General features: G+C 38.3%; 2 long non-coding RNA genes across 2 annotated transcripts; both read left to right on the top strand.

The window, feature by feature from the left end:
• Nucleotides 1-2854: 2854 nt before the first annotated feature.
• LOC131017915 (uncharacterized) lies at nucleotides 2855-5832 on the top strand. The gene is made up of 3 exons (XR_009099923.1): nucleotides 2855-3091; nucleotides 4870-4951; nucleotides 5547-5832. It is a non-coding gene; the product is annotated as an uncharacterized LOC131017915 (long non-coding RNA).
• Nucleotides 5833-7352: 1520 nt separating this feature from the next.
• On the top strand, nucleotides 7353-10331 carry LOC131017916 (uncharacterized). The gene is made up of 3 exons (XR_009099924.1): nucleotides 7353-7589; nucleotides 9368-9449; nucleotides 10045-10331. It is a non-coding gene; the product is annotated as an uncharacterized LOC131017916 (long non-coding RNA).
• Nucleotides 10332-12299: the final 1968 nt, after the last annotated feature.

Raw genomic sequence — 12299 nt, 5'->3', positions numbered from 1 at the left:
ATATAAGGCATCTTCTCTAGCAGCTCAAGAATGTGTTTAGTTGCAAAGACTCTTTAGTAATGTTTACACTCAGATTTTTAAACTCACGGCCCTATATGTAGACAATCAGAGTGCTATAAAGCTTGCTTCGAATCCCGTTTGTCACGCAAGAACAAAGCATATTGAGCTCGAGCATCACTTCATACGTGAAAAAGGTTCTTGACGGCGTAATATCTGCACTTGAGGTCAGGAGCAGCGATAATGTTGCAGATATATTTACGAAATCTGATGCAGCCCAAGGTTCGTTGTTGAAAAAGCAAGAGTTGGCGAAGAAGCTATTTGGAGATGGTGGAGTTGGTGCGTTGGATAGCCCATGTTTATGTTTGATTTTGATTTATTTACATTTGGGCCGAAGTTGGAAGATTTTATTTATTTTATTTTTAGTTTTGTTATTTTAGAGCCCAATAGTTTAGCTTATGGCTTATTTTCAAAAATTAGGGAATAAGGGCCTTGTTTGGCTGATTAGGGTTTTATTTAATTTGTTTCCTTATTAGACTAGGTTTAGTTTTGGCCTATATATAGGGCTTTTAGGGTGTGGCCTAAATTGAACATTATTTTTGGTGTTTAACGTAACCAACACCTAAATCTATAAAGGGAAAACATAAAATTCTACCTAGTCGAGAAGGCTGGAAAGAGTAAAAGTAGCTGATCGGAAACCTTGCACGAGAAAGAAAACAACTATTGTATTCGAAAATATGAGAGAGCGTAAGTCATAATACACGAGCTCGGGCCCTATTTATAGATTTACAAGCGGAGGGGTAAAATAGTAAAAACATCTTCGGTGCATGCGTCTTGCGTGGTGGAAGGGTACGCTGGTAATTTCGATAATACGCGGGAGACCTTCCCGCGCATTTAACAACTCCTCTGGTAAAAAATGTCTCCTCTGGCAAAAGCGTCTTCTCTGTCGATGTAATCTCTGGTGGAGATGACTCTTCTGGCAAACACGTCGTCTCTGGCAAAGGCGTCTCCTCTGGCAAAAGCGTCTTCTCTGGCGCGGATGACTCCTCTGACGAAGGTGGTTCCCCTGGTGAGGGTGACTTCTCTGAAGAACGCGATTCCTCTAGCAAGAGCCATTCCTCTGATGGATGAAATCCCTCTGGTAAGAATGATTCTTCTGACCCATACGGCTCCTCTGGCGAAAATGATTCCTCTGATTTGTACTCTCTCCCTATTCTGCACATATTGCTCCTCACCAACCACTCCCCCCTCTAGTCTGGTTGAACCGAGTATTCTTCGTGTTCAACCAGTGGTGTATTATTAGCATCAACGCTTTGTTGTTTTCCTTGACCCCTGTAAATCATAAAGACATAAGCATTTTGATTTTATGAGAAAATAAAGATAAGCCCTGTGAATTGTTCTCTGGCGTTTTTGTTACTCCCACCCCCTGGTCTGGCTAGTTCACTTTGGAGTGGTACAACTAGTCAGAGGACTCGTCCGCGTGGATGACGTCATCCGCATTAAATGCCTGCCCAGTCTACAGTATTTTCCCCGTACCCCGAGGTCACTTTTTAATCTTCGCGTCTTTTCGCCTCTCCGTAGAAATCCTCATCCGTTGATTTTTTCCGTATGCCACGTGCCGTTCATCCCGCGTGCTGGTGGTTACCCGCGTACAATTTTACTTAGTCGATTCGAACTCCCACTTTTCACTATTCTTCTTCTCCAAGCTTTCCGAACGATTTTTCTGCATTTTCCGGTGATTTCCTCACTGTTCCGGCATCCTCCCGCGACCCTTCCGCTCCAGGTTTTACCGTCCATCTTTCTCTGGCCTAGGTAACTCGCGCATCCTCTTCACTGCAATTTTGTGTTTAATCGTAGCGTAGTGGTATAACTGTTGGTGCTCTGATTGAGCGTGTTAGAAACCCTAGGATTGGCATTTCCCATCATGGCCTGCACCTCCACCCCTCAACCCTCTCGCTCGCCTTCGCCTTCTGCCCGAGACCCTTCATCTTCCTCCCCCTCGCAGCAAGATCTCGAAAATCTTCCTTCCCCCTCTGTTTCTGACGAATCTCAAACTGCGCCCCCTCCCCCTCCACCTAAGAAAAAGGGAAAGAAGACCCCCCAACCCCCCAAAAGTGTTCCTCCATCCCGTCTTAGTGTCGCGGAGGTGGAAAAATTGAGAAGCAAATGTAGGCGTCCTGAAGGTTTAAGGTTCGAGGCCTTCTCTAAGGATTCAACGCCTCCCGAAAGCCTTCGCCATCCCAAGGTGATAGTTGTTTGGAAAGCCCAGATAGATGCTAGTTTAAGGCTCCCTCCTCCTACCTTGCTGGTCGATGTTTGTAATTATTTTCACATCCCTTTCTTCCAAGTCGCCCCTTCTGCTATCCGAAGGCTATATGCCTTCCATGTTTTGTGCCGGGCTCACGGTGTTGGGGACACCGCAAAACTGTTCTGTCAGACCCAGACTGTAACACCCCGTTATTTCTTAGCTAAATTTAGAATTATTTTGAACTTAGAAGTCAGGATGATTCACGCCGGATATAAAGAAAATGAATTTATTTTAATTCCAACAAAAGTGTTTTAAAAAAAACATTTATAAATTTAGTTATTAAATTTATGTGCGTCGCATATTTATTTAATTTAGCATTCAAAGCATTTTCACGAGCTTTTATTTAAGCAAACCCTGAACGATTATTACAGTTTTCATAATACAACCCGGAAGACTTTATTTTATTATATTTTATTTATTCACCTAATTTCTCCACCTAATTTCTCCACCTACTCTTCCACCACTACACTCTTTTTCCCCCACCACTACTCCTACCTCCCCACCACTACATTCCATATTACACTTATCAATATTACACTTAGCAAGACAAAGCACACTTCATTTTCTTCCTCACACTTCACTCTCGGCTCTCACTCAATCTCTCTCTATACTCTCTTTTCCTCCATTGATGTCCATTGAAGAAAGCTTAGAGAAGCTTCATCAAACACTACTATGAGATAATCCACCATCCAATCCAATCAAATACTATCATATCTCATCAAATTCAAGAAGCTAGAGCTAAGATCAAAGTTGGAGCAAAGTCTTGATCACCTTTTAAATCCTTGAGTAAGTGATCTTAGATTATTTATTTGATCATATTAATGATATGTGAGTGAGTATATGATCATGATTGAGCAAGGAAATCACCCAACTTATTTTTATGAAACTTTCGAAAATTAGGAGCTTGAAACCCTACGAATTTTGTTGTTTATTTTCTTGACTTGGCTTGAGTTATATGATGATGGATTTGAGTTTATGAGATGATCTAGATGATTAATGATGGATGAGATTGAAGCTTGAGGTTGAGAAGTGAAAAATGAAAAATGTTAGTTTGAGGAAGAAGATGATATATATGTGTTTCTATATGTGATTTTGTTATATGATGTTGATTTGAAGATTTGAGTGGGTATATGAGTTCTTGAGCATGCTATGATGTTAAGTGATGGTTTAGATTGATGATTAGAAGTGATGAAATGAGTTTTGGGATGAGTTGTTGTTGAGAATTAGATGTTATATTCAAGTTAGAGATATTATTAAGATATATAAGTTTTAAATACAAATTGGAGAATTTCGTAGGACTACTGACCTACTGTGATCGATGGTTTGTCGATGTCTAATAGCTTTGAAAATTTTATAACAAGTTTCTACATGAGTCTTGAGTACCCTGGTAAAATTTCAAGCTATTTCAATTTCGTTTGATATTTCTTTAAAATGCAAAACCTAAACTGCACATTATTACCGAGAATTTCAGAGAACAGGGGAACGATTCATTCATTTCAGTAGCTTCCTATGTGATCTAGCTTTCCAACTTTTTATGGTATCAACCTTATTGTGTTATATAGATATCCAACAAAGTTTAGCCCAGTTTGACAACGTTTACTATTTTTTCAAAAATTGTAACCTTCGGTTGCACAAAACTGCCAGAAATGGTAGATCGTGGTAAAAACGTCATATCTCTCAAACCACTTGGATTTTTCGCCTCTACTTTTTTTTATATGAAACTAGACTCGAAGTTCTTTCTTTTGGTATGAGTCTCGAGTCCAGGAGATGTCAGAGTCAGAACAGATTAAATTTTAAAGTTGAACCAGTGTAAAAACAGAGCATGTTTTAATGATGTTTGATTGTGATTCTTATGTGCCTTATGTGATTGTGTTGCCTATGTGTTTGAATTTTCACTAAATTATTTTAGTGAATTTAAATCTCTTGATTTAAATTTTAATATTTAAGGTTGGGACTATTTATTTTAAATGAGGTCCGTTATTTTATTTAATTTATTGATGGACTTTAAAAATGAAAACAAATTTTGGGATTAAACCCTCATTTTTATAATATTTCAAGGCTTTTTTAGTATGGATTTTAAATGGTTAAAATGTTTTATTTCATCTCAATGGATTTTAAAATGTTTTATTATTTATAAATGAATAATGGAATTTCTTATTTATTTACATGAAAAAAAAATGAAATGTATAGAATGTTATAAAAATGGTGCATGATTTCTTTTATGTTCATATGAACTTGTGATTTTAATGATACTAAACTTGAGGATTTTATTTCTTTCTGTTTATTGTTTACGTGATTACGTGATATTATGTGGTTAGTCACGAGGTTATGTTGGTTTTCGATTGTCTTTAATGGAACGAATTATGGATGCTAGAACCCTAAAACACTGAAAGAAAATCGAGTAAGGATATTGTTGGTGTCCTTAATTAGCTCAAGAGAAATGTTTTAATTATTTATTCATTAAATTTTGAAAACCCGGCTAAGTGAATCATAGAATATTAAGCACTACACCATGACTTAAGATTAGAATTCAAGGAGACCTATTGAGAATAGATTTCTTGTAGGCTTTGTGATGACCAGGAGGATTAGCGCTACTTTTCCAAGACAGGTTTATATGTGTATGATCTTCAGGCTTTGCCTATCCAGGTGGGCTTACTTTCCAAATGTACAAAGTATGATTGAGTTATTAAGCTCTAAATGTTTCAATGAAATGCAAATTGTTTATTTAATGTAATGAAAACTGTTTATCCAATAAAATATTTTGTGCACTCTGCTCTGTTTAAGGCTCGCATAAGTTAATCGATCGAGGTTCTCTTATGACCTAACACGTTGTTTGAGAATTGTGTACACCTATTAGCTGACTCGGTGGGTTGATCTCCATTCGGGCACTAATCATGTATGAGGCGTTATAAGGGTGCTCGACGGGATGTGTTCCGGAGCATTGGGTCCCAAATGGGAACTTGACTGGGTTACGCCCTCAGATCAAGTAAAGCGGGAGATATGGATCCGTCGGTGGCTAAAAGGTCCGGGATCACAGCGAGTAACAGAAAGGGAGTGTGACATGTGCGCACAAATGAAAAATGATTTAACATGCTTAGAAGTTCTTTCAATTTAAAACCTTCTAAGTCATGTCAAGTATGATTGGATAAACTGTCTTTATTAAAATATGAAATGTTTCAGAAAATGCATGCCCACTAAGTACATTAGTACTTAGCCCAAAAATACTTTCAAATGTTTTCAGGTTGGCTGGCCGGTGCTGACGGGACGGAGCTGAGGCTAGAGTTAAATTCCTATGTTAGACTTCCGCTGTAGCAATTACTCATTTCAGTCTTTTTTTTTACAACTTAAGATCTTCATGTTAAATTTCAAATGATATACATGACCGAGCTTAGACTCTTCACTACTAAATTTATGCTAATGAATGTCGGTTGTCAGAAGCATGAAACAAAACTTGTGATCCAAAGGGGCATAGCCCGAATTTCAAATCCTATTTCGGTTTTAACAAGGTTGTTCCTTGTTTATTTCTATGAATTATTCACACCTCGATCATATTTATTCCTTCAAGAATTGGGTTGTGACAGAATGGTATCAGAGCATGAGTTTCCTTTCATGTTTCTGATAACCATAAGTTTTTGATGTCGAGTCTAGAATAGTATCTCTAGACTTCTAAGAATGTCAGTAGCCCTCAGCTCACCGTCACACTGCCGCAACCAAGGTACGATAATAGTTTCAAAAATATACATATATGTATTTCAGATGTTATGAAAGTTTTCAAGAAAATGTGCGCCTTATGTTTACGATGCTATGTGAATGCTTTTTGTCGTGTTTGGGACTACCCGAACCCATAACGACTCAATGAATGTATTTCGTGTTTGGGACAACCCGAGCCCTTAACGAATCAATGTATGTATGTATGTATGGTCGAGTTAGATTCCTTGAATCTTTCCGGCATAAGCAAAGTTTTTCATGAAAGGGACATTTAATGTCCATATGACTCAAAATTTCAAAGAAAGCAAATATATGTATGTATGTATGTATGAATGAATGATGAGAAAGCTTTACGTTATCATTTTAGGTTCACTGCCTATATGATTAGAATGATGAGTTCTTTTACAAACCGTTTGAGAACCACCCAAATAATAATACCTTACGAATGTTAGTCGTGATAGCACCGCTAGAACGACATAGAATGGATTTATATGGTACCAATGATTTATGATTGAAGTACTTAGAAGTAAGTGCTTAAGTTAGAAGTTCAATTAGAGCCTTATAAGAGATAAGAAGTTGACATGATTGGGGGCGAAGCTCCCATTTGACTGAGTGATTCGTTGTGCTGGGTCTGGCCAGCCCACATGACTATGATCTCGGTGATTGTCAATTTAGTCATCCCAATGTATAAACTCGTACTATATAGTTGTCCCAATAAGATCTTCTTTGATCACGATAAGCATAGTATGATTAGAATGAGTTTGTTTGTCAACAGTTCTCGAGACATGAGACGTAGCATTCTCACGATTAGAAAATGTGATAAGCATCAAGCTATGTAGGTGCACTGATAGTGAATGTCTAGTACTCCAAACTAGATTTCCCAAGTATGCAATTTCGAGGACGAAATTTTTATAAGGAGGGAGGGATGTAACACCCCGTTATTTCTTAGCTAAATTTAGAATTATTTTGAACTTAGAAGTCAGGATGATTCACGCCGGATATAAAGAAAATGAATTTATTTTAATTCCAACAAAAGTGTTTTAAAAAAAAACATTTATAAATTTAGTTATTAAATTTATGTGCGTCGCATATTTATTTAATTTAGCATTCAAAGCATTTTCACGAGCTTTTATTTAAGCAAACCCTGAACGATTATTACAGTTTTCATAATACAACCCGGAAGACTTTATTTTATTATATTTTATTTATTCACCTAATTTCTCCACCTAATTTCTCCACCTACTCTTCCACCACTACACTCTTTTTCCCCCACCACTACTCCTACCTCCCCACCACTACATTCCATATTACACTTATCAATATTACACTTAGCAAGACAAAGCACACTTCATTTTCTTCCTCACACTTCACTCTCGGCTCTCACTCAATCTCTCTCTATACTCTCTTTTCCTCCATTGATGTCCATTGAAGAAAGCTTAGAGAAGCTTCATCAAACACTACTATGAGATAATCCACCATCCAATCCAATCAAATACTATCATATCTCATCAAATTCAAGAAGCTAGAGCTAAGATCAAAGTTGGAGCAAAGTCTTGATCACCTTTTAAATCCTTGAGTAAGTGATCTTAGATTATTTATTTGATCATATTAATGATATGTGAGTGAGTATATGATCATGATTGAGCAAGGAAATCACCCAACTTATTTTTATGAAACTTTCGAAAATTAGGAGCTTGAAACCCTACGAATTTTGTTGTTTATTTTCTTGACTTGGCTTGAGTTATATGATGATGGATTTGAGTTTATGAGATGATCTAGATGATTAATGATGGATGAGATTGAAGCTTGAGGTTGAGAAGTGAAAAATGAAAAATGTTAGTTTGAGGAAGAAGATGATATATATGTGTTTCTATATGTGATTTTGTTATATGATGTTGATTTGAAGATTTGAGTGGGTATATGAGTTCTTGAGCATGCTATGATGTTAAGTGATGGTTTAGATTGATGATTAGAAGTGATGAAATGAGTTTTGGGATGAGTTGTTGTTGAGAATTAGATGTTATATTCAAGTTAGAGATATTATTAAGATATATAAGTTTTAAATACAAATTGGAGAATTTCGTAGGACTACTGACCTACTGTGATCGATGGTTTGTCGATGTCTAATAGCTTTGAAAATTTTATAACAAGTTTCTACATGAGTCTTGAGTACCCTGGTAAAATTTCAAGCTATTTCAATTTCGTTTGATATTTCTTTAAAATGCAAAACCTAAACTGCACATTATTACCGAGAATTTCAGAGAACAGGGGAACGATTCATTCATTTCAGTAGCTTCCTATGTGATCTAGCTTTCCAACTTTTTATGGTATCAACCTTATTGTGTTATATAGATATCCAACAAAGTTTAGCCCAGTTTGACAACGTTTACTATTTTTTCAAAAATTGTAACCTTCGGTTGCACAAAACTGCCAGAAATGGTAGATCGTGGTAAAAACGTCATATCTCTCAAACCACTTGGATTTTTCGCCTCTACTTTTTTTTATATGAAACTAGACTCGAAGTTCTTTCTTTTGGTATGAGTCTCGAGTCCAGGAGATGTCAGAGTCAGAACAGATTAAATTTTAAAGTTGAACCAGTGTAAAAACAGAGCATGTTTTAATGATGTTTGATTGTGATTCTTATGTGCCTTATGTGATTGTGTTGCCTATGTGTTTGAATTTTCACTAAATTATTTTAGTGAATTTAAATCTCTTGATTTAAATTTTAATATTTAAGGTTGGGACTATTTATTTTAAATGAGGTCCGTTATTTTATTTAATTTATTGATGGACTTTAAAAATGAAAACAAATTTTGGGATTAAACCCTCATTTTTATAATATTTCAAGGCTTTTTTAGTATGGATTTTAAATGGTTAAAATGTTTTATTTCATCTCAATGGATTTTAAAATGTTTTATTATTTATAAATGAATAATGGAATTTCTTATTTATTTACATGAAAAAAAAATGAAATGTATAGAATGTTATAAAAATGGTGCATGATTTCTTTTATGTTCATATGAACTTGTGATTTTAATGATACTAAACTTGAGGATTTTATTTCTTTCTGTTTATTGTTTACGTGATTACGTGATATTATGTGGTTAGTCACGAGGTTATGTTGGTTTTCGATTGTCTTTAATGGAACGAATTATGGATGCTAGAACCCTAAAACACTGAAAGAAAATCGAGTAAGGATATTGTTGGTGTCCTTAATTAGCTCAAGAGAAATGTTTTAATTATTTATTCATTAAATTTTGAAAACCCGGCTAAGTGAATCATAGAATATTAAGCACTACACCATGACTTAAGATTAGAATTCAAGGAGACCTATTGAGAATAGATTTCTTGTAGGCTTTGTGATGACCAGGAGGATTAGCGCTACTTTTCCAAGACAGGTTTATATGTGTATGATCTTCAGGCTTTGCCTATCCAGGTGGGCTTACTTTCCAAATGTACAAAGTATGATTGAGTTATTAAGCTCTAAATGTTTCAATGAAATGCAAATTGTTTATTTAATGTAATGAAAACTGTTTATCCAATAAAATATTTTGTGCACTCTGCTCTGTTTAAGGCTCGCATAAGTTAATCGATCGAGGTTCTCTTATGACCTAACACGTTGTTTGAGAATTGTGTACACCTATTAGCTGACTCGGTGGGTTGATCTCCATTCGGGCACTAATCATGTATGAGGCGTTATAAGGGTGCTCGACGGGATGTGTTCCGGAGCATTGGGTCCCAAATGGGAACTTGACTGGGTTACGCCCTCAGATCAAGTAAAGCGGGAGATATGGATCCGTCGGTGGCTAAAAGGTCCGGGATCACAGCGAGTAACAGAAAGGGAGTGTGACATGTGCGCACAAATGAAAAATGATTTAACATGCTTAGAAGTTCTTTCAATTTAAAACCTTCTAAGTCATGTCAAGTATGATTGGATAAACTGTCTTTATTAAAATATGAAATGTTTCAGAAAATGCATGCCCACTAAGTACATTAGTACTTAGCCCAAAAATACTTTCAAATGTTTTCAGGTTGGCTGGCCGGTGCTGACGGGACGGAGCTGAGGCTAGAGTTAAATTCCTATGTTAGACTTCCGCTGTAGCAATTACTCATTTCAGTCTTTTTTTTTTACAACTTAAGATCTTCATGTTAAATTTCAAATGATATACATGACCGAGCTTAGACTCTTCACTACTAAATTTATGCTAATGAATGTCGGTTGTCAGAAGCATGAAACAAAACTTGTGATCCAAAGGGGCATAGCCCGAATTTCAAATCCTATTTCGGTTTTAACAAGGTTGTTCCTTGTTTATTTCTATGAATTATTCACACCTCGATCATATTTATTCCTTCAAGAATTGGGTTGTGACACAGACCCTTCGCATGCAGGGCAGTTCCCTGTATAGCTTTGCAGCTCATCCAAAACATCCTACTACCTTTCTCTCCTCTTTGAATTCTTTCGATAAGGGCTTCCTGAAGCATTATTGTTATGTGCGCACCCTTTTCGGCACCTGGCGCGATTATCACGTTTTGGAGCTGGAATGGCATAAGCTTCGCACTACTTATAAACCGGCCTCTCCCGAGGTCCCTTCTACCCGTGACCAGAGTATTATAGCCCACCTTAACGCTATGAACAAGGCCCAGCCCCTAGACTGTAGGTACCTTGCTGAGAATAATTCATCTCTGGCATACAATGGTCTATTTCCCCTGTACCCAGAGAAATCAATAGGTAAAAAATATACATTAAAAAACATATTAGCTTTTGTTACCCTGATTTTAATGATGTGAAATTTTGGTTTGCAGATATGTCTTGGAGGCACAAGTGTGGGGACAATTTGCCCGACATTCCCTCTCTTGCTGGCAGCGGGGAACATGGCACAGGCGGTTCTGCTTCCGGGACAAATCCCTCGGAGCAGCCTACTGGGGCCAAGCTGACCCCTATTCCTCCTGTAGTTGAAATCCCAGAGGGGAATGTGGAAGCCTCGCGTCCATTTGACGCGGAGGAAGTTGATGCGGGAGCCCTTGTTCATAGGGGTAGACGCTCCAGCGCTGGTGATGCCGCTGGCACCTGTGAAGAAGATATCCAAATCGTGGATATTACTGATGAGGTTCCTTCGCCCGATTCAGCTCCCGGTGCCCCCCTTGCTGAGCTTTCGAAGAAAAGGAAGAGGGGCTCCCTAATCTCTGTGGGTGAGAAGGAGAAACAGGAGGGCCTGAAAAAGGCCGGCAAATCTTCAGAGCCAGCAAGGAAGTCTGCTGGTGGTGTAAAGATTCTCCCCTCTGCTGGGGACAAGGGCAAGGGGCCAGCTAAGAAGTCAGCTGGTGGTTCTAAGGTTCTCCCCTCAGCCGGTGGAAAGGATAAGGGCAAAGCTGTGGTGCCCTCGGCTGATGAACCAGAGGATCTTGTTCCTGGGCCGATTTCGAGTTTATCGGGGCAGGAATTGATTGATGCCTTGATAGCTCGTGTCCACTCAAAGGACCAAGAGAAAATGGAGAAGCTGTCCCGACCGGCTTTAGCTACTCAGCTCTGCCGGTTGGCTCTTCAGGTATCCTGCATCTTATACTCTTTGTTAAAAATTTTAAATTACTAACCTTTTATTGTTTTATTGGAACCCATTTTATTTTCTTGCTGGTGGAGTCGGGGATGTGGGGGGCTGTTAAATGCATCAATGACTACGAGGTGGCAGAGAAAGAGAGAGAGAAGGAACAAGCGGACGTTGCCAAGCGTGATGATGCTGTCGCTGGGGTGGTGGAACGCTTGAGTAAAGCTGAAGCGGAGATTACTGATTTGAAGGCCCGGCTAGCTCAAGCAGAAGTAGAGAAGTCCTCTCTGGTTTCTGAATTGACCAGAACAACTAAAGAAAGCCATGCGAGCCTTGCCAGGTTCAAGGCGGAGTATGAGCAGGCCTACAAAGGAGCCAGGCGCGACTGGAAAAAGACATCTGCAGAAGCTCAGAATCGCGCTTATATCCTGGGGGTACGAGATCAGCGCCTGGAGTATTTCCTGTCTCCGCAAGGTCAACACTTCCTAGGGTTAATGCTGGAAGGCACTCTGGGGGCTTTCAAAAAGACTCCCGAATACCTGGAGGATTTTGGGCCCCTCTTTGCTTACGTGATAGAACATACGGCCTCAAAAACCTTGGAGATGGCGAAAGCTACCCCGGAGCAACTTGCTTCCTTGAATTTCCGAGCCTTGATGGATAACCTCAAGGATGATGAGATAAATGCATTGATGGGGATCCCTGCGAATTCTCCGAGGAAACCGGAATGGTGGTACCCAGTGCTG

Source organism: Salvia miltiorrhiza, chromosome 3 (assembly GCF_028751815.1).
Source record: "Salvia miltiorrhiza cultivar Shanhuang (shh) chromosome 3, IMPLAD_Smil_shh, whole genome shotgun sequence".
NCBI classification, from domain to species: Eukaryota; Viridiplantae; Streptophyta; class Magnoliopsida; order Lamiales; family Lamiaceae; genus Salvia; species Salvia miltiorrhiza.
This window is presented reverse-complemented; position numbering and strand designations above follow the sequence as displayed.